The sequence below is a fragment of the Elgaria multicarinata genome, chromosome 6, assembly GCF_023053635.1.
Source record: "Elgaria multicarinata webbii isolate HBS135686 ecotype San Diego chromosome 6, rElgMul1.1.pri, whole genome shotgun sequence".
NCBI classification, from domain to species: domain Eukaryota; kingdom Metazoa; phylum Chordata; class Lepidosauria; order Squamata; family Anguidae; genus Elgaria; species Elgaria multicarinata.
In genome coordinates this window covers 32468419-32490889 of record NC_086176.1, presented here as the reverse complement: position 1 = coordinate 32490889, position 22471 = coordinate 32468419, and the positions used below count along the sequence as shown (strand labels likewise).

The 22471-nt window shown below is 45.8% G+C and overlaps 1 non-coding gene across 1 annotated transcript; it reads right to left on the bottom strand.

Moving 5' to 3' along the window:
- Positions 1 to 13951: 13951 nt before the first annotated feature.
- Positions 13952 to 14164, bottom strand: LOC134400979 (small nucleolar RNA U3). Its single transcript, XR_010025612.1, has one exon. It is a non-coding gene; the product is annotated as a small nucleolar RNA U3 (small nucleolar RNA).
- Positions 14165 to 22471: the final 8307 nt, after the last annotated feature.

The following is a 22471-nucleotide window of genomic DNA, read 5'->3' as shown; positions in this document are numbered from 1 at the left end:
CAAGGGCCTTGCTAGACAAGGCCTTAGCGTGCTGTGAGGCCCGGTTTCCCTGCTGTGCGTCCAGATGACACACAGGGGAATCCGGGATCAGGCCATGCTGAAGCCTCCCCTAACGCGCCATAAGCGAAGTCGCTTATGGCACGCCTTTTCCGCAGCCCCGGAACATCTAGCAGGGTCCGTGGCTTTTTGCGGCTACTTGCTTACTCGCGAGTAGCTGGGAAAAGCCACGGACTGGGCACAGCGCTCATACGAGCGCTGTGCCCATCAGGCGGGGGGGATCCTGCGGGGGGGGGAGAGAGAGGGGCAGGGAGAAGGCCGGACCCGCCAGGAGAGGGGGGGGGGAGAAAGCCGGGCATGGCATCGGGGATGGCAAGAGGTTGAGAAAGCCGGGCACGGCATCGGGGATGGCAAGAGGGGTGGGGAGAAGATCGGGGATGGCAAGAGGGGGTGGGAAAGCCGGGCACGGCATCGGGGATGGCAAGAGGGTTGGGGAGGAGATCGGGGATGGCAAGGGGGGGAGAAGATCGGGGATGGCAAGGGGGGAAGCCGGGCACGGCATCGGGGATGGCAAGAGGGGTGGGGAGAAGATCGGGGATGGCAAGAGGGGGGGAGAAGATCGGGGATGGCAAGAGGGGGGGGAGAAGATCGGGGATGGCAAGAGGGGGGGGAAAGCCGGCCACGGCATCGGGGATGGCAAGAGGGGTGGGGAGAAGATCGGGGATGGCAAGAGGGGAGGGAGAAGATCGGGGACGGGATCGAGGATAGCAAGAGGGGGGAGGATGAGTGAGCAGGCAGGGGGGAATCAGGGGCAGGGAGAGCGGGGGGGGCTTTATTTTTGTAAAAAAAAAACCTTACCTTGTCCAGAGTCTTCGGGCCGCACGTGGCCCCTTTAACAGTAAAAAAAAATAATGGCCGACGCTGCAGGGCTTCCGTAGTCCCTGCGCGTCGGCCGTCTAGGAGGTGGGGCGGCATGCACTAAAGTTAGCGCGCCGTCACCCCGCCTCCCTGCCGGCTTATCCGGTATCGTCTAGCAAGGCCCCAAGGGGAGGATCTCTTGATACCTTCTCCCTTGCCCTCCCAGCTTGAGGATTTTGGCCCTATGACCCCCCCCCCCGATCCAGTAGATGAGTTCCCAGCAGTTTCTCAATCTCCCTGGACTCAGAGATGCCAGCAGATTCTGAACCAGCCAAGACCCCTTAAAAAAACACAGCCAGCTTCTCCAGGGAGTTGTGGCTTAATGCAGAATAGAACTTGCCCAGTTTTTTAAGGTATCAGCTTTATAACGTCTTGAGATGGTCTACGTCTCCCTGAACCTGAATGCAACATGCTGCACTTACCTAAACCTGACTTTGCCTGATGTGACTCTACAGATTGTAACTTGACTTGTTCTGACTCTGCTTGCTGTGACTTGACCTGAAGTGGCTTTTCCTCACTGCACTGCACTGGACGTCTCTTAATCTCTTACACGCTACTTCATGAGCTGAAGTAACCAGTAGGGTTGCATAGATTTTGTTAAATTTTTGCTGTGTTTAGCGGAATGTCAGGCATCTTTCATTCCAGCCTCCACTCATTGGTGGAATCAGGGGTTTTGTACGAGATTTTCATTCATTTGCAAATGTGCGCATTAGTTAATGCACGTTAGAGCTAATGTGCAGTAGTGCTGATACGCATTAGCAAATGAATGAAATTGTGCAAATTCTGCCCCCCGCCCCAGTAGAAAAAGGGGGTCTGTAAATCCATGGGACTTGGAAATCCACATGGCATATTCAGAGAAATCCAAAATCTTTGGATTCCTTTGCAGTTTTCTCCTAGATCCCTACTAACCAGACACATGGTCCTAACGAGCCTCAGGTCCCTGCAGAACAAGCTACTGATGAGCATTGATAAAACACTGCAAAAAAAAGCAATCATGGGAAATTGAATGAACAACTGGATCAAGATTCTTATTGCGTATCTTCTTACTGGTGTACATATGTTCTCCTGTAGACTGGTATAAGACTGCATGAAGAAATCTTGATACCACCATATGTACCACCATATGGCAAAAATAGTTGTGCCATTCTGCCTTTTCTTGGTCACTTGCCAGAATGTTGCTTTCTTTGCTGAGATCGATCTGGAGATCGACCTTCTTCCCATCACTGTGTTGTGTGAGAACAGGGGAGGGAGACTTATCTGCTGTTGTGCCCCAATTATGGAACATCCTCCCCATGGAGGTGTGACTGGCAACAACATTATATTCTTTTTGGTGTCAGGTCAAAGTCCATTCATTGTCCCAGTCATTATTTATTTATTTATTTATTTATTTATCAATTGTAAGTATTTAATAGATTTATATACAGGTGAACATATTTTTAAAAATCTCTTCACCACCACCACCCCAAAAAATCCAAGGTGCATAAAAATACATTATAATATACATGAAAATACAATGAAATTATACAACAGTTGCTAAAATATTTATATAAAACATTAATAAAAATGAAAATCAATATAAACTGACTGGGCAGCACATTCAATCAGAGAGGCCTAGGTAAAGAAACCTGGGTACAGTTGTCACCTTCCAAATACTCTGTGTGTGGGGGAGGAGCATTCCATAAATTGGGTGCCACCACAGAGAAGGCCCAATCATAAATTGGTTTATGAAGCCAGATGGTGTAGCTGCCTCCTTTATCTATCTTCTCCCCTTTTTGTTGTAGTAGTTTGGTTTTATTGGGGTTTTTTTTTTTAAAAAAATGCACATATTAAATTTTGCAAACAGCCCTTGTCCCATAAAATGTAGGATGGTATTCAAGTATTTTAAATAAATAAATAAATAAATTCTGTCTGTCTGTCTCTCTCTCTCTGGCCTTAGCTAGACGGGGTGAAATCCCAGGGTGATCCCCGGGATTGTCCCTGTGCATCCACATGACACACAGGGGATCTCGGGATCAAGGAGGGATGATCCCCCACCTTTCCCAGGGATCCGCCCAGAGAGCTCCAGCTATTGGGCGGTATAGAACTGTAATAAATAAATAAATAAATCTTGCCCTACACTTTAGGCCCGTTTTTTCCACAGTCTCGGGCTGAGCCCAAGACCACAGAATGTGTGGCCGGGTGCCGCGGTTTGTCCCGGCTCATCACAGTTCCTTGCATGGAGCCAGGATCCGCACACGGGGTGCAGAGCTCCTCAGGAGCTCTGTGCCCATTGGGGGTGGGGTGCGGGGAGCAGGGGAAATAATTATTTTTAAAAAAAGTACTTACATTTTGTGCATGAGCACTCATGTGCTCCAGTCTCTTTAAAAATTAAAAATGGCAGGCTCGACGCCTCTCCCTCTAAGGTCGTTGCGCGCCGTGTTTGAACAGAGGGGGAGATCTTGCGATAAAAAAGTGAGATTTTCACCCCTCCATCCTGCTAGACCGCTAGGTCTAGCTAAGGTCTCTCTCTCTCTCTCTCTCTCTCTCTCTCTCTCTCTCTCTCTCTCTCTCTCACACACACACACACACACACACACACACACACTTTTAATTAATTGATTAATTAATTATCCCCAGGATGTCTATGGTTCACCTTTATTCCAGAAATCACGACACAGTATTCCCTTGTCTGCTTTCCTAAAGAGACATTCAATTATGGGCTAGCTTTTGCTTCTCTGGAATCATTTTGAAAGAAGATGAAAGAAACTGTTTCATATAGATTAATGTCAGAGTCGGTGATCAGCTGATATATACTCCTGATTTGGCAGAGTAGTTAATTTCATTGTTCTGAGCCTTGTTATTGCCCCCCCCCACACACACACACCTTTTATATTCTTTTGCAGCTGAAGTTTCCTATTGAGTATCTGATTTAGTTTTGTCAGCTCGGATGCCCTTTAGGTAAAGGACACCACTCACAATTGGAATTAGAGTTCTATACTCTTTCTTTTTTTTCTTTTTCTTTTTGGTCTTCCTCCCCCGCAGCCAGAGGAGAAAGAGAAAGAGGAGAGCAAAGCAGCAGAGACTCAGACAAACCTAGAGATGCGGCAAATTCTCCAGCCACTGAGCAATGAGGTTTCATACTCTGCTGGAGGACCCATTCATCTTAATCCATCTGGAAAGAGGTCTACTTGCAATATTTCACAATCTAAGTACTTTCTGACAAATCTATTAATTATGCACTCAAACAAATTATTTGCTGCCTGTGGAGAATTGCTACTGAATTTTCCTCTTGAGCCAGAGTCCTTTGCTTGCTCTTGCTCTTATTCTACTTTTAACTCATTGCTGTCATCGCCAGAGCTGTTCTTAACCATTGTTGTCATTTCTTCGCCTTTTTAGTCTTTCCAAAAGTCTACTGGGAGGTTGGATTAAACAAATACAATCCTGGAAGGGGGGGATTGGCAAAGGGAAATAAATTCCAGCAGATGAATATTCTGCTTTCTTCCCCCTCCCCGGCCCCGATTTTGCAGGGTCCCTAGGAAAGTGGGGCAATTTCAGTGACATTTGCGGGGAGGTCACCAGATTTAGTAAATATTTGAGGGGAAAGAGAGCTTCTCATTAAGATAAGGTGGCAGATGGCTTAAGCATCTCTCTGAATCATTCTCTGTAGGTAGTATTGGTTGCCAGTTGGGTACTTGTAACATGGAATGGTAGATTCAGTTGCATGATAGCATCAGTTGTATATACTCCGTGTCTCTGTTCCAATGAATGGACAAATCTGGGACTTAAGTCCTCCACTCTCCACTGACAACCATCCAGCTGCAACTACCCACAGCATAGGACACCATACCATATGCACATTGACTAAATAATGTGTCTTGGTAAGGACATGGCCCTTAACAGTTGGAATTCCATGGCATTTTGGAGCTTAAGTGAAAACGGAAAGCTCTTAACACAACATGGTAAACTGAAAGGGTTTTTGTTAACTGAATCTCACATGGAAGTGGACAACAGGACAATCAAAGCTCAATGACATTCATGAACTGAGTCAGCTACATTTCGTAGTAAATAGAGGACTGTCCCTGTCAAAGGGGACACTTGGCCATCCTACTCTCAACCCAGAGCTTCCTGGAGTCTTTGGGCTCATCTACACCAAGCAGGATATTCCACTATGAAAGTGGAATGAAAGTGGTATATGGTATGTGTCAATGGGCCCCAACAGTTGTCATTGCACTTCAATTCCACTATAAAGCAGTAGTGTGGCTCCTGCCTTTTATATACCGCTTTCATAGTGGAGTATCCTGCTTGGTGTAGATGAGCCCTTTGTGTACAAAGGAGAGAGTGGTGATTACTTGGTGGCCTTTCAGCAAAATGGGGCAAGTCACCAGAAGTGAGCACAAATAATTGGATCCACTTCCTGGTGGACTGCTTGGACATCCAGGTCTCCCTAACTTGCTGCAAAGGATGTAGTGGTTTGGGTGAATCATTCATCTACACAGAATGGGGCCTAGCATTCTGCTAAACAAGACAAAAGCTTAAAGTGGGATTAAATGGTTTGGGCTTTGGAAGATGCTGCTGTGTCCCAGACCTGAATCATAGAATAGTAAAGTTGGAAGGGGCCTATAAGGCCATCGAGTCCAACCCCCTGTTCACTGCAGGAATCTACCTTAAAGCATACCTGACAGATGGCTGGATGATTTATACAGAGGTACTGAAGGTACAGGTAGAGATTTTATTTATTTATTTATTTATTTATTTATTTATTAATTTATTTTAAAATTGGCAATACTGGGAAAGCGCTGCACAATTATAGATGTGTGATAATGAATAGCAGCAGGATCAATCTTTGATGTACACAAGGACTCTGAAGCAGTGAGTTGAGAGTAGGGTGGCCATGTGTCACCTTTGACAGAAGACAATCCTCTATTTGAATGTCTGCTGGAGGACTGACTTCTATTTTGACAACATCTTGCATTTGAAGGGCTGTCTGGTCCAAGTCCAATATAAAGATAAAGAGCCACCAGGAGCTGGGCCTTGAAGTTGTCCACCAACAAGACCTGGACAGAGGACTGAATAAGGCACACATGTCACCTGGTCAGTCTTCCACATGTGGTGAGGTGTACGGTATTTTTATATAAATTATAACAATGCTTTAAAAGTTTGCATATATACATATATCTATCCATATGCCAATGTTATACAAATAGGTGTCCTTTTTTGTTGGCTTTAATGGTCCTCTTCTTTCATGATGCAGATGTGGCCACCCTAATTGAAAATACTTGTTTTAACTATAAATAAAAAGCTCAGGGGATTGAAACTCATTTTTGAGAATGACAGGGTTAACGTATTATCTCTCCATGTCCAGAGACAGCATACTTCTGAATGCTAGGTGGAGTGGGAGAAACAAAAGGAGAGGGCCACTGCCTTCATACTACATCTTGTGCACTTCTTAGTGACAAACCACACATCCTATTAATTATGTAGTGTGCAGCTGCCCCTCTTTTACAATAAAGTAAGTGTGTGGGACCCCCCAATCCAGATTGGGGCCATAGTGCACAGGGAGAAATCCAGGCATCTCCCTCCCATAATCTGTCCACATGAAGGAGGGTTGTTGTTGTTTTTCAGAAGATTAAGGAGCCTCCATTTGTCCCTAGGTGCAGTTTGAATCTCAACATCAACCTGGATGGAATTAGGATGTTGAACTAGATCAACCTTCCCCCACCTGGCGCCCTCTGGATCTTTTAAAGACTTCAACTGCAGGCAGCATGGCCAAAGGTAAGGAATTCCGCATGTTGTGGTGCAAAATAACTGGAGGACACTAAATCCAAGATGGGTGAATGTGACGACCACCTCTGCACTGGGTTTACTCTGGATCACTCCCGTTGCCACTACGTGTGACAACCACTACTTTATACTGTTCTCTTAAGGGTTTGGGATGCTGAAGCCATCTCTGTGGCGCGCCTTCTTCTGCTTAGGCCTCACAGCTATACAGATTCGCACCCTCGCCCTAAACTTCTCCCTTCCGCTGCCACCATAGATCGACCTGTACCCTTCCCCAGGTGCTCCAATGACCACACCAGGTGTAAATGAATGTAATTTATTAACAAGACGTTAATGCAAGTTCAAAAGCTTAATGGTTTCTCTCAGTTCACAAGCATAATGGTTTCAAAGTACAATGTGTAATGGTTTCAGATGGTAATTTCACTTCAACGTTTCAAATGTAACTTCATAAGTTCTCCTTCCTACTCTACCCATTCTAGGCTACACTGTTCCTTCTCCCACACTCTAAGCCAACAAAACATGCAGACCCATCCTGTCTCTGTTCCAAATCTCTCTCTCCTCATACCTGTCAGCAACAACATATATACCACACAGTCCTCTGACTCCTCTCCTTCTCTCACAGCCAATCCAGATGCTCCACTCAAACATCCATTCAGCACTCTCCTTCCATCCAGCACTCACTCCCCCTCTATGGCTTCATACTTACCATTCTGCTACACACACACAGTGAGTACCTTCTTTAAACTCTGCAAACCTTAATAAACTTTTATATCACACTTAACAACATAGCTATTTGCAGTAAAACATCACAGTGAACTAGACAGTCTGATCCAGCAGGATTCTTTCTGTGTTCTTAACCATCATTTGGGGTTTGGGTTTAAGAATTGTGAGGATATCAGAGCAACTCCTTTTTGATAAAAATGAATTGACTACCAATAGTAATGAGAACAGATGGATGGGTCTATCAGTACTCCCCACCCCACAATGTATGGCATGAAGTGTATTGCATGTAATCACAGTCCCAAGATATAAACTCTGCAACTCAGGTTGTGTTCCTTCTAGGGAAAGATGAATCTGACAATTTGATTTTGGCCGTAGCTAGACCTAAGGTTTATCCCAGGATCATCCCGGGTTTGTCCCTGCCTGAGCACTGGATGCCCTGTGTGGCACTTAGATGAACAGGTTTGACCCCAGGCCAATCCTGGGATAAACCTTAGGTCTAGCTACGGTCTTTCTCTCAGTTTTCCAGTCTTACATTCGGTTCATCTCGAACTTTCAAAAATTTCTCGTCTTAAAGGCCGCGTGAACATTCATAAACATTTTTGTCCACACCTCCTAATACATGCGGTTTTGCCTAATACATATTTTTGTCAGTCATTTTCCTAATATGGTGCATTACTGAATGTGCTAACCCATTGCTTGATTGCAAAATTTGGAGAAATGCAAATCTTGAAGGATCGCTGAATTTCAGCTTGCATGGTGGTTCAAAAGTGTGAAATCAGGTAAATTTGCATTACAGTGCAAACTAGGGCTGTGCTCCACTTCTCCTTGGACCGGAGAAGCAGAAGTGGATCGGGATGCTTCGCTTCCCCTTAAGGCAGAGAAGAGGATCGGGGGAGCAGCGGAGCGTTGCGGATCGAGGTGAAGGTGGATCCTTCGCCTCAATCCGGAGCTCCGCAAAAAAGGTAAGGGGTTTACTTGGTCCTGCCACTGCCGCCTGTGCGGCGACGGTGGCAGAGCCAGGTAAGGGGGGAGGGAGGTCTTACCTGGTCCATCACGGCCTGTCGTCAGCTTCACTAGAGCCCGCGGCTCAACCCAGAAGTGTAGGCCGCAAGTGGGGCCTACAGTTCCTGGTTGAGCCACAGGCTCTAGTGAAGCTGGCGACGGGCTGGGACGGGAGCAGGTAAGGGGGAGGAGAGAGGGGGGGTTATCTGGCCCTGCTGCTGCTGTCGCCGCCCATGTGGCGACGGCGGCAAAGCCAGGTAAGGGGGCAAGGGGGAGGGGGTCTTACCTGCATCTGTGGCCTGGACTTCCTGTTTGAGTCCTCAGTTGAAGCAGGGACCGCGGACGGACGCAGGTAAGGGGGAGGAGGGAGGGGGTTTACCTGGCCCTGCCGCCGCCCATGCAGCCACGGTGGCAGAGCCAGGTAAGGGGGCAAGGGGGAGGGGGGTCTTACCTGCATCCGTCCGCGGTCCTGCAGCTGCTTCAACTGAGCCCGAGGACTCAAACAGGAAGACCAGGCTGCTGGTCTTCCTTTTTGAGTCCTCAGGCTCAGCTGAAGCAGCCGCAGGACCGTGGATGGACACAGGTAAGGGGGAGGAGGGAGGGGGTTAACTGGCCCTGCCGCCGCTGCCCGTGCGGCAATGGCGGCAGAGCCAGGTAAGGAGGCAAGAGGGAGGGGGTCTTACCTGCGTCCGTAGCGGCCTGTCGCCAACATCACTAGAGTCCGCAGCTCAACCTGGAAGTGTAGGCCGAAAGTGGGGCCTACAGTTCCTGGTTGAGCCACGGGCTCTAGTGAAGCTGGCAATGGGCCGGGATGGACGCAGGTAAGGAGGAGGATGGAGGGGGCCTTACCTGGCGCTGCCCCCCGCTGCTGTGGAGCTTTGATTCGGAGCTGGAACTCCGCAGCGGAGCGGACCCTAGGCAGATCAAGGCGGGGCAGAGCAGGCCCAATCCGCAATTTGCGAATCTGGAAGAGAAGCAGATTGGGGGGTCTGTGCACAGCCCTAGTGCAAACTGAACCAAATCCCCACCCCAATCCATTGATCCAACACACAGTTCCTCATAAAAAAGTTTTACCCATTTCAGTGAGACCTTACATGTGTGTAACTTCCAGCAAAACTGCAGGCAATATCAAAATGGTTGGCTAGTTGTCAGATGTCGCCAGAATATAGTAAGACATTCCTCCTTCCACCTCCTTTTTTGTCAGTGCATATGGAATCTGTATGGTGTTGAGCCTGCCAACTTGTCAACTAATATTTTATAACAATTCTAAGGTATTGGCAGGAATGAAATTAGAAAGCTTCTGTTTCCTGTTCAGTTGGTGCATGAAGCGTCTCTTATTTTATGGCACATGTGAAAAATAATTGTGGCATAAACTTCACAGCCACTGTTATTCTTCTTTTGCTAGAATGAAACCAACGTCCATCAAATGGATGCTGTGAAATGTAGGGCACATAGAATTAAAATCAGAATAATCTGTGAATTAGCATTGGTTGGATTTAGTTCATTTGTTAGCCTGCTTGCAGGGGAAAATAAAACATAGCGGGGAATAATAATCACATCGATTGCAGAGGTAGTTCACTTGTGATACCTGATACTGGGACCTGCCACCACCACTGCTGTCTTCCCACCTGAACTGCTCTCCACCTGCCCGCTGGCTTACTATTCTTGGTGTGTGTACGTCTTGTTTCTTTTCATTGGTACCCATTCCTTGAACCAATTCACTGTAAGCCAGGGGCAATGATGGAATTATACCCCCCCCTCAAGATAATTAAACTGCAAAACCAGGGGGCCAGCTCATTTACTTCTCTCCAAATTGGACAGTGTGGTTAAAACTGTCTGTAGGAGAGAAAGCTTGAATGGATACTTCAATACAGCTCTTGGGATTTATTTATATACTAGCTGTACCCTGCCACACGTTGCTGTGGCTCAGTCTGGTTAAATTGAAAAGAAAGAAAAGACAAAGCGGATGTTTCTAATATGTTTAATTTCACAATGCTTGTGGATATACAATATTTTTAGTTGTTCCATTGTCTGTGTAGATATAGAGATTGTCTGGTTTGCCGACTCTAGAACACGCAACATATAAGTCCATGTGAGAAGCAATCTGTGTCTAGATCTAAACCGCACAATTCTAAAGATTGGCCCTGAGCTTTGTTGATGGTGATTGCAAACGCCAATCGAATTGGGAATTGCAATCTCTTAAATTGAAATGGCACATCTGTTGGAATCATAGGAATGCGAGGAATGAGGACATCTTCATCTTTAAAAGGTCCTGTCAAGACTGTTGCTTCTATGACCTATAAGAGCAAATAGGAGAGAACATGCAAATAGGAGAGGAGGCAGAGGCAGTGGATTGGCCTACTGTTTGGTTTTTTAAAAAGGATGTTTTTACGGTGAGGTTAGTGGAAACTCCTGGCAGTTACCTTTCTTCAGAATGTGTAACTGTCACAGGTGTGACATCTATATTCACTCAGCCAATTGTGAGAGAACATGCAAATAGGAGAGGAGGCAGAGGCAGTGGATTGGCCTACTGGTTGGCGATGTCACAATGACCTATAAGAGCAAATAGGAGAGAATATGCAAATAGGAGAGAAGGCAGAGGCAGTGGATTGGCCTACTGGTTGGCAATGTCACAATGACCTATAAGAGCAAATAGGAGAGAACATGCAAATAGGAGGAGGCAGAGGCAGTGGATTGGCCTACTGGTTGGCAATGTCACAATGACCTATAAGAGCAAATAGGAGAGAACATGCAAATAGGAGAGGAGGCAGAGGTAGTGGATTGGCCTACTGTTTGGTTTTAAAAAAAGGATGTTTTTACGGTGAGGAGGTTAGTGGAAACTCCTGGCAGTTACCTTTCTTCAGAACGTGTAACTGTCACAGGTGTGACATCTATATTCACTCAGCCAATTGTGAGAGAACATGCAAATAGGAGAGGAGGCAGAGGCAGTGGATTGGCCTACTGGTTGGCGATGTCACAATGACCTATAAGAGCAAATAGGAGAGAACATGCAAATAGGAGAGGAGGCAGAGGCAGTGGATTGGCCTACTGTTTGGTTTTTTAAAAAAGATTTTTTTACGGTGAGGAGGTTAGTGGAAACTCCTGGCAGTTACCTTTCTTCAGAACGTGTAACTGTCACAGGTGTGACATCTATATTCACTCAGCCAATTGTGAGAGAACATGCAAATAGGAGAGGAGGCAGAGGCAGTGGATTGGCCTACTGGTTGGCGATGTCACAATGACCTATAAGAGCAAATAGGAGAGGAGGCAGAGGCAGTGGATTGGCCTACTGGTTGGCGATGTCACAATGATCAGCAGGACTGGTTTTGAGGAGGCCTATTTCTTCGATTTTAAGACACACTTTTGACCCCATATAGAACATAGTTACATAACAATGCTTGCGTGTTTGAATGCAACGTTGTGTCAAAATTTCAAAGCAATCAGTGAAGAACTTTCGGAGATATAACGTCTGTTTCGAACGAACATTTACATTTTTATTTATATAGATTTAGCAAATTCATTTGTCATGCTTCCATCAGGGAACCCAAGGTGCTGTACATGGCTTTAGGAGGTGGTCTCCTATCCAAACGTTGAGCAGATCTACACTGACTCAGCTTCAGCAAGATGGTAACCTCACAGCCTTTCAGATGACACATTGAGATGAGGCTTCCCATAACTGGAAGGCAAACACAGACACAGTAAGTGGACCAGTTTATCCGCTATATTCTGCCAGCATCACCCCAGGTACATCCACGGGCTTCTGCCTGGTGAAAACATCCGAACCTTCCACCCACCAACTTCCTTTGGCTTCCATCCATGGATCTCCACCCGTTTCCTTGCACCCTGCATCTGGAAGCCAACCTCTACCAGCCCCTGAATGCATAATCCCCAGTCATGCTACATCTGGGGACTGACTTCTGCTGGTTCCCAAACACACTTATGCACCAGCACTCTCCATCACCACATTATTCACCTCTCTGACATGCACACAAACACATCCCAGATGATATCTGTCAGGGGCCATGCACTGGATAATATCCACTCTATCAGACACTCTTCTAATCATTCACTGGTGTGTCCTGGTTTCCATCCACAAATATACACCAAGCTTCCATCATCTGACTTCTGCCACGTCTGTCGGCCTGACATCAGCCTGCTTCCATACGGGGATTATCTGCCAGTTTCAGGCCACAAACTTGCCTCCCACTTGGCAAATCCACCTAGTGAACTTGCCATCTCAGTTGCCCTCTTGCTCTTGCTCTAGGCTCCTGAGCTGAAGTGGCAGTTACCGAAGCGAGCAATCCCTCTTTTTGCCCTTGACTTACAAATGCTTTGTGATGTCACAGACCCATGAGCCTCAGGGATTGGCTGAACTCTAATGATACCAACAATCCCTTATACTTCCTCCTTTGGCCTTAGGACATTGCTGTAGTGCAATGGCAGTGAAACACAAATAAGTCCAATTGCACCACCTTCACCTTTGACTCAGAGAAAGCATTTCATAGTACTGGTCTAGGAAGGCATTTTTCCAGTCATGGTGCCTTAGTAGCTGTGTGGCTAGACTATTGCTGCGAGGTCTATGTGGTGCTGCCCATGCAGACGACTACTCATACAGAATGCCTCCACTCGACTGGTCTCACATGTGTGAATTGTAGTAACCACATTATACCAGTGGTTAGCTGTGTAGTTCCGGGCCTAATTCGCTATGCTGGCTTTGACCTCTGTACTTGAAATTTAGCATAGAATCTGAACCAGTGAAAGCAGGACAAGTGGGGCTGGCTATCCTCAGTCTGGGTTGGAGACCATCTGGGAAGCTTCAACTGCTGTACACCGACATGCTACTGGACGTAGCATGTTCTGATCATCTTAGCCAATATCTGAGATCTGAATACAAAAAGAAGGACTGTGATCAGTGTAAAACAACAACAACCACAACAACAATGTCAAAGTGGGAAAAGCTTCCTGTCAGATCTGTTTGGCTGTACAAGGACTGCTCTAGGTGGTTTCAATCCTTCTTCCTTGGAGGCCTTAATAGCAAAACCACTGAGGACTGTGTTAGTCTTGGACTGGAAAGTCCTGGGTTCAGATCCCCCAACTCAGCTATGAATCTCATTGAATGATGTTGGGCCAATGACTACCCGGCTTCACTGAGCTCCCTGAAAGAAAATACCACCCTGAAAGTAAGATGGGATGCAAAAGTGATAAATAAATGTTGGACATGTTGGGGATACTTTTAATAATGGTTATTCTGCTTGGTGATAGTGGTGGGGTATTCCTAATGACTCACTGGGCTGTCCACTTATTTTAATCAACACATACCAGTTTGTACACATGGTGGCAACAACAAAAAAAGTTTATATATTATTTACTTATTTATTACATTTCTATAGTGCCCAATAGCCAAAGCTCTCTGGGTGATTCAGAAAAAAATATTGAGGGAAGCATTCTAAAATTATATCCTAATATTGTTTGACCTGGGGGAAGGTATATTTGCCCCAATCTGCATAACTTTGCAATTATGGGCATTTAAATCTCTCTCCTGCGACATCCCTCCTCCATCTATGTACTCTCCCTCCAGCCTCCTTAAAATAAAGAAACCAGAACGAGCATTGATAGCACGCAACAGCTGCATAAATGCAGCACTGCACGCTTGCTTCACACTCGGGAGAGAACACTTTGACTCTTCCTCATGGTCCGCTCGACCAACCACTTTTGAATGCACTTCTCTAGTTTAACTATAGAAATTATCCCTGAAAGTATAGTGCTAATTGTGAGAAGTCTTAAGTGTGATGTTCACTGACACATGGGTGTCAAAAGGCTGGGGGGCGGGGGTTAACCTACAAGACCATTAATTCCAGGGTCTAAAATTACCTGGCTGCATAACTCAAAGAGCCCCTTCTGTGCAGATAAATGTGTGCAAGTACAGAACCATGCTAGAAGAGGCATGTAGCAGCATTAGGAGTGATTCCTTTACCAACGTTCTAGAAAAAAAGTACAATATTTAGAAATTCATAGTTGTAATTTATTTCCTGCCCTGCCTATGGGAAAATAAAAGTAGCAACATTGGCCTTTTCTAGACCAGGCTATATCCTGGGGTGATACCCAGGATTGTCCCTGTGCATCCAGATGATGCACAGGGGATCCCAAGCTCAGGCAGGAATCAACCCTGCCTGGCCCCGGGATATAGCCTACTAGGGATGTGCTCCGCTCCGATTAGGAGCGTAGAAGCAGTAGCGGATTGGCCTGCTCCGCCTTACCCAGAGGCGGAGTAGGAGCGGACCGCGGACCCCCTAGAAGCAAGGCGAAGAGAAGCGACCATTTTTCGGAGCTCCGAGTTCAGTCGGAGCGCTCCGGTCGCCATCTTGAAAACATTTCGCCATAGGATTGCATTGCGGCAAATAATCGCGCATAACTACGTTGTTTTTGAAGCTATCGTTCTGGAAATTCTTGTGCACAGAGAGTCGTGGATGGGGGTCATTTTGAGACCACTCTCACCTCTCTGCGTGCTGTGGTTCACGTGCAATATTTTTTTAAAAATCGGGTCAACCGCGGGGCTCAAACTGCGTTTCGGCTTTTCGCCCATAGGATTGCATTGAGGGAAAGAATCGGGGATAACTGGGGGGGGGTTTAAGCTATCGTTCTGAAAATTCTTGTGCACAGAGAGTCGTGGATGGGGGTCATTTTGAGACCACTCTCAACTTTCTGCATCGTACGGGTCGCGGGCTAGAAGTTTTTTAAAAATAGGGTCAACCGCGGGGCTCCGTTTCGGCTTTTCGCCCATAGGATTGCATTGAGGGAAAGAATCGGGGATAACTGGGGGGGGGTTTAAGCTATCGTTCTGAAAATTCTTGTGCACAGAGAGTCGTGGATGGGGGTCATTTTGAGACCACTCTCAACTTTCTGCGTGCTGTGGTTCACGTGCAATATTTTTTTAAAAATCGGGGTTTGGGTTTTTTTTTTTTATTATTATTATTATTTTGGAAGCGATGACAGGCACATTCAACTCCCAATCCTGATGAGAATTCATCTCCTCAGAAAGCATCCTCCTCCAATCCCAGCGTTGGAGGGGGGACTAAGGCAGACCCACCCTGAGAACTTTCTGTTTTGTGTCTCTTTGTGGGTTGGCGTTCGTGGAGGGAACACTTACTTAGCTAGTGCTCCTGCTTTGGAGATAGATTAATTTAATATAGGTTTAGTTTGGCGCGTGTGTGTGTTTGTTTGCTTCTTTCTGACTTGTAGCTTAGTTTGCCCTGTGTTTTCCCCTTACTTTGATTTAATATAAACTTTATTTTTGAATTTTGGAGTGTGTGGTTGGGTTGGTTGCCCCCCCCTTCCCTGTATTAAAGCCTGACTGTTCTGCTTTTGTGAAAGCTTTCTTTTGAAAGCATACACACACTTTTTGTCCCATTTCCCTACATTTATATTCTTAAACATATTTTATTATATTCTTTCACATAGTCCATTAGTATATATTCTCATACATATTATATTAGTATTCATATTTTGTTCTTCTTATAGTAGTGGTTGGTTCTTTTTCCCCCTCCCCTCTCTTAAATCCTGATTGTGTTTCCTTCTATCTTCTATATACCAAATATACCAAAAAAATTGGATTCTCTTTTTCTTCTCTGTGTAACTTCGACGGAGTGGGCTGCTTTTGTCAAGTTCAACAGGCAGCCACAGATTGAGCATTTTGGGGAAAGCATACGCACACCATTTCCCTATTCTTAAACATATTATTATTATATTCTTTGACATAGTCTTAGTAGTCTATTAGTATACATTCTCATACATATTAGTAGTAGTATTCATATTTTGTTCTTCTTATAGTAGTGGTTGTCCCATTTCTTGTCCCATTTCCCTACATTTATTAGTAATATTCTAAAACATATTATTATATTCTTGTAGATATTCTTAGTAGTATATTCTCATACATATTAGTAGTAGTATATTTTATTGTTCTTGTCCCATTTCCCTACATTTAAACATATTATATTCTTCTTATACATATTCTTAGTAGTACCTTATACATAGTATTAGTAGTATTAATATTTTGTTAGTCATCATGAAAAGAGAAAGCAGGCGTGCTGAAAGCAGCAAGGCTCAGTCTGCCAGCAGGGCTTCCTCTCCTCCTGTGAAACTCAAACGGGCAACTCCTTGGCTGACTGCTCCAAAACAGAAGCAGGACAAGCAGCAGGCAGAGCCACTCTCTTCTGCAACTTGTGCCCGGCGTTCTCTTTTTGAGGGTGGGAATGGGAAAAGTGCCCGTTTGCAAGAGGCACGTGGCAGCAGTGCCATTAGAGGAGGAGGAGTATCCCCAACTCCTTCATTCTCCTTTCAGCCCACGAGCCCGCTGATGGACCTAGACGAGGTCCTCAGCACAGTGGAGGGGGGGGAGGAGGAGGAGGCGGTGGGCCTCCAGGATGTGGGGGCTGAGGAGGAGCAGCAGCAGGCCGAGGCTCTCTCCCCAGTCTCATCCCACACCCCTGTTTCTGTGGCAACACCAGAGAGCTCAGGCGGGCAATTGGTGGTGTCACCACAGAAACGAAAGACAAGCATCGTGTGGGACCACTTTGAGTTGGGAGCGGATCCCCGCTTTGCTGTCTGTCGCCACTGCAAACTCAGCCTAAGCAGGGGTTCATCGACAGGGCATTATGGAACCAGCAGCATGAAGATGCATCTTCATAGGCAGCACCAGGCGATCTTGCTGGGGAAAGAGGCGGGCAAGGCGACTGGTTCCAGGGGAAAGCCGAAGGCTGCTGCTGGCACTGCCACTCTAAGCTCTCCATCTCCCATCCCCACAAGGGTTAGGCAGGCAACCCTGCAGGACATGGGGTGGGGGAAGTATTGACCCACAAGATGGCGTTTTCCAATGCCCACCCAGGGTGCTACTGTGTTGGGGCATCTGCCGGGACTGACTCCTCCCCAATACTAGATCTATGACATGTCACTCTGCCTGCCCCTCTGCTAGCCTGTCCTCCTCGGTGACCGACTCGCTGGGATGGTTTGCGTTTGCAATGCGTGACTAACTGCAATGCTGGCTTAGAAACCAGCCATCACTTCCTTGTGCCCCCAGAAATGCCCGCAGCCTGCCTGCCTGCCTGCCCGCCTCCCCCGGGGTGCTGCTGTGGTGGGGCATCTGCCAGGACTGACTCCTCGCCTACTCTGCCTGCCTCTCTGCCCGCCTGGTGCCTGGTTTGCTCCCAATCGTCCTCCTCTGTGCCCCTCAAGGCGTAACTGCTGGCTTAGAAAGAAACAACCAGCCATCTTTGCCTCACTTTGCGCCCACTTATGGGTTGGTTTGCTATGCGTTAGTGCTCAAGCCATCCTTGCGGCACTACAATGCATGCTGCCTGCCTGCTTTCCATTGATGGTGCTATATAAATAAATAATAATAATAATAATAATTCTCCCCTTCCCGCCTTGCAGCGATGGTGTATGTGTCTTGCTTTGACTCAGGGGAGAAGTCCTTCCTGCGCTCACTTAGACTTTATCAAATTCAATAATCCCTTTTTCAAATGTGCCAGAAGATTTAGGGTTATCTCGTGGCATGTTGGGATTGCCTTGGAACTGGCCCCATTGAGCTGTCTGCAATTGCAACTTTAAATCCCTGACATACTGGAGTGTTCAAATTTCAAAAGTTCCCCTAACATCAGGGGATGATGGGATTGCCTTGAAACTTGGTGTCCATGGGGACACATGGGTAAGCTGTCATGGGACCAAAGGATAGGTTTCTAACGTGCAAATTGACGTAGTTGTAGAATGGGACTTGATTTGGGGTGAGTTAAAAAGTTTAAGCCGCGCCAAAAATCAGGGGATGATGGGATTTGCTTGCAACTTGGCGTGCATGTGGACACATGGATAAGCTCTCCTGGTGCCGAGTTTGAGGTTTCTAACATGCAAATTGACGGAGCTATCCCAAGGGGTGTGAATGGGGTGCCCGATTTTCATAAATTCCCCAAAAATCAGGGGATGATGGGATTGCCTTGAAACTTGGCGTGCATGTGGACACGTGGATAAGCTATCATGGTGCTGAGTTTGAGGTTTCTAACGTGCAAATTGACGTAGTTGTAGAATGGGACAATTTGGGGTGAGTTAAGCCATGCCAAAAATCAGGGGATGATGGGATTTGCTTGCAACTTGGCGTGCATGTGGACACATGGATAAGCTCTCCTGGTGCCGAGTTTGAGGTTTCTAACATGCAAATTGACGGAGCTATCCCAAGGGGTGTGAATGGGGTGCCCGATTTTCATAAATTCCCCAAAAATCAGGGGATGATGGGATTGCCTTGAAACTTGGCGTGCATGTGGACACGTGGATAAGCTATCATGGTGCTGAGTTTGAGGTTTCTAACGTGCAAATTGACGGAGCTATCTAAAGGGGTGTGAATTAGGGTTATGGGAGGTGCGTTAGAGGGTAGAGCCGCGCCAAAAATCAGGGGATGATGGGATTTGCTTGCAACTTGGCGTGCATGTGGACACATGGATAAGCTGCCCTGGTGCCGAGTTTGAGGTTTGTAACATGCAAATTGACGGAGCTATCCCAAGGGGTGTGAATGGGGTGCCCGATTTTCAAAAATTCGCCAAAAATCAGGGGATGATGGGATTGCCTTGAAACTTGGCGTGTGTGTGTATACGCCCATGAGGTGTCATGGTGCCAAACGTGAGGTTTCTAACTTCAACGGAAAAAAAGTTGTTTACTTTTTTAGCTTTCAATGCAAGCCTATGGGGGGGCAAAAACGGAGCTCCGGATCCGATCCGGAGCTCCGAGCGGAGCGGAGCGGAAGTGGGCGGAGCGGGGGCGGGGCGGAGCGACCCGCTCCGAAAAATGGCGGATCTGCAAGTGAAGCGGAGCGGGGGGTCCGTGCACACCCCTATAGCCTACCCCTTTGGACCCACTTTTTCCCGTGGTCTTGGGCTGAGCCCGAGACTGCAAGCATGTGGCCCGTTGTCGTGGCTTTTCCCAGCTCCACGCGAGAAAAGCCACGGAGACGGGAGCCGCGCATAGGGCGCAGCACTCCCCAGGAGCGCTGCACCCATCAGGGGCAGGGTGGGGGGAGTAGGGAAACCCAATTAAAAAAAACAAAAAAACATTTACCTTGGCACGCTCCGTTCCTTTAAAAAAAATGGCAGATGCGATGGGTCGCTCCTTGAGCTTGTCGTACCTGACATGTAGACTAGGGCGACATCCCGCGATACTTGCATCACGGGGCCTCCCCTCGTCCAGCGTGGAATTTCTGGTAAGTCTAGCAAAGGCCATAAAAAGGATTGGTGGAAGGAACAGAGTAGTTCTCATAGGCTAAACAACCATCTTTTTTATGCACTAATTCACACCTGTTATTTTTATCTGACCACTCAGACAGATATGGAAGCAAATCGGAAAAACAGAAGAAAAACACAGCTCAGTATGGTATATAGCAATTTTGAATAATCACTGGAAAGCAATATTTTCCCAAATGCTCCTGTTTGCTATTGACCTTCATTTACTGAAAACAGGTAGTTAGGAATCTGTCAACAGCCAAATAAATGAGGACATTGAAGTACGAGGATATATCTTTCTAGGTAGAAGGTCTGAATGTTATGTGATGTTCCCTTCATTTACATTAACAACATCAATTCTGTTTGGATTGACACGGGTAATGTTCTTCTTGCATGTTTAATGTTGTTTGGGCAAATTAAAGATCAGATCTCACTCTCTGAGATTTGGTCTCTCGTTCCAAACAAGTCATCAAATATGAGAGAAAGACACTGCCATGAAGAGTAAACATCCATAGTTTTGCATTTAATGTGGTTGTTCGTATTTTGCATGATGGTGGAGCTTGGAATCCTGTACTCCAAAATGCTTTATTACTAGCATTTTTTTCTACACTGTACTTCTTCCCTGCTTACAGAGCAACAACGGATTTTGTTTTAAAAAAAAAGTCTGCCTCTTTCGTTCCCCTTTCGTTAACATCTGCTGAAACTTTACGTACCCATGCCCTAGGATTTCATTCAGTCTGCATTTAGAAGCAAACTGGCCTGATTCAGATTTTTATTTATTGAAGAATAAATAAAATATCATTATAAAATAGTCCTGACACAGGACACAAGCAATAAAACACAGTAAAATAATATAAAATTGACCAAAAGAAAAACGAAAAACAGTACACTGCTTGAACTAATGTATAGATTGGAACACAGTTGTCCCTCCAATTCTGCATTTCTCTTTCAGTGGTTGATGCATTTTTTAAGTTTTATTTTTTTTTTTTTGCTTGAAAATCTCAACAGAGTGCAGAGTTTATCACAAAATGCATATATAAATGCATATTTTACTTGAATATAATTTTTCGTGCAGCTTTATTTTAAAGGTAGATTAATGCAGAAACAGGACGGAACACACAACCAACATGGACTGAGTAGTCTGATCCATTTATTACCTAATCCTGACATCACAATTATAGATATGATATAGAAGAATTCTGCCTCCAATGGACACACAAGGCCCTCAGCAGGATGGACAAATTTCCAGAACAGGCTCAGGAAACTCCAGAAATAACAGACTCTGGAACAGAAAAAGAGAAAGACTTTTGTCTTCCTGCCTCAGTAGCTTTGTAGTTTGGGAGGTGAGTATCTGCCCTACATCCCTGCCTTGCATTCTTGTCCCAGGATGCAATTCAGCCAGGGGAAGACAATAGAAACACTCCACTCATCTCTCCATTCCTTGTGGAAGGTGCTACTTATGACTTTTGGCTCACTGATTCAGTATAGTGAAGTGGGATTGTCAAGGTTCCTCCTTTACCTGAACCCCTTGATCTGCTCCTTAAAGATGTTTTGCCTTTTTAAGAGCCCTTCTCATCTGATATCAAGTTTTTACCTTCCCCTCTTAGTAATGTGGGGTTTAGGGTTTAGGCGTGGTGTAAATGACGCTCCTGAACACCAAGTTTTTACAACAAATATTTACTAGATTATATAAGGCAAAGACATATAAACTGAAGGCATTTACTCAAACAGAGCTGTAAGACTTTAAAAGGCATAAAAGAAATAAAAATGCAGTTTCCTCTAGCCTAGCTACTCTTTCACCTGTAGGCTTTGACCTACAGTCCCTTCCAGCCTTCTCCTGGCTGTTCTTCAGAGTATCTCTCTGTAGTTCCTCCTCTCTCTCTTGTACAGTTAACTCCACCCCTTTTTATACCCTCCCCCAGAACTGAAACCAAACAATTAGGTAACCTTAAACTGGGGAAATGAAACTTAACTACTTTAGGGGGAAAATTAAACTCAAGGACTGCCCCCTCCCATCAGGAGATTTTTGGGCCTTCAGGGTTAAACTAAACCCAAGCCTGTGTAGGCCCCAAACCTTCACAGGGATACAATCATTCTGTTCTCTACCAAAATCCAGCAAAGCAGAATTCGCCCATTCTTACAGTGTTGTGATTAAGGGGCTTCCCAGGAAGTCCTATGAGCTACTAAACAGAAACAGATACCTACAGAATTACGTCTTAGGATTTTGCCTGGTGCCCCCATCCTGGTGCAGAAGGGACTGTTGGTGGTCTGTACATATAGCAATCACAATGAGGGTGGAAGTTGCATAGCGAGTAGCTGTGCTGGCTGGCCTAGTAGAGTCCAAACCACATATTTGAACACTGTACAACTATGGTCCTCCAAACAACTTGAAGGGGGAAAATATGAAGGTTGCAATAACTCCTATTCCCATGATTTAATACAAGTGACACTGAGGCACTCACATCCTTCTTCAAAAATCTCAACACAGATGACCTTTAAAGATTTTCTGACCATCTTCCACAGAGCTGAATCAAAGCTGTTAATCTTTGAAATGATCTTTCACATGGAGCCGGGCTTCTTTATAAATGCAGTGGATTGCTGGTTGGTGTCAGGTTTAGGACAACATTGTTCTTTATGGATTTTCTGCAGGTTGGTTATTTTTAGCGGTATAATGATTACTTAGCATTTCGATACCACTTTGGAGCATTCAGAGGGTTTCAGATACAGTAAAAAAAAATGGCCTGGAACCTGGGTCCCTGAGAGAACTACTTCTCCCATTTATCCCTCTCTCTGCTTTGACATCCGTTGGTGATACTTTG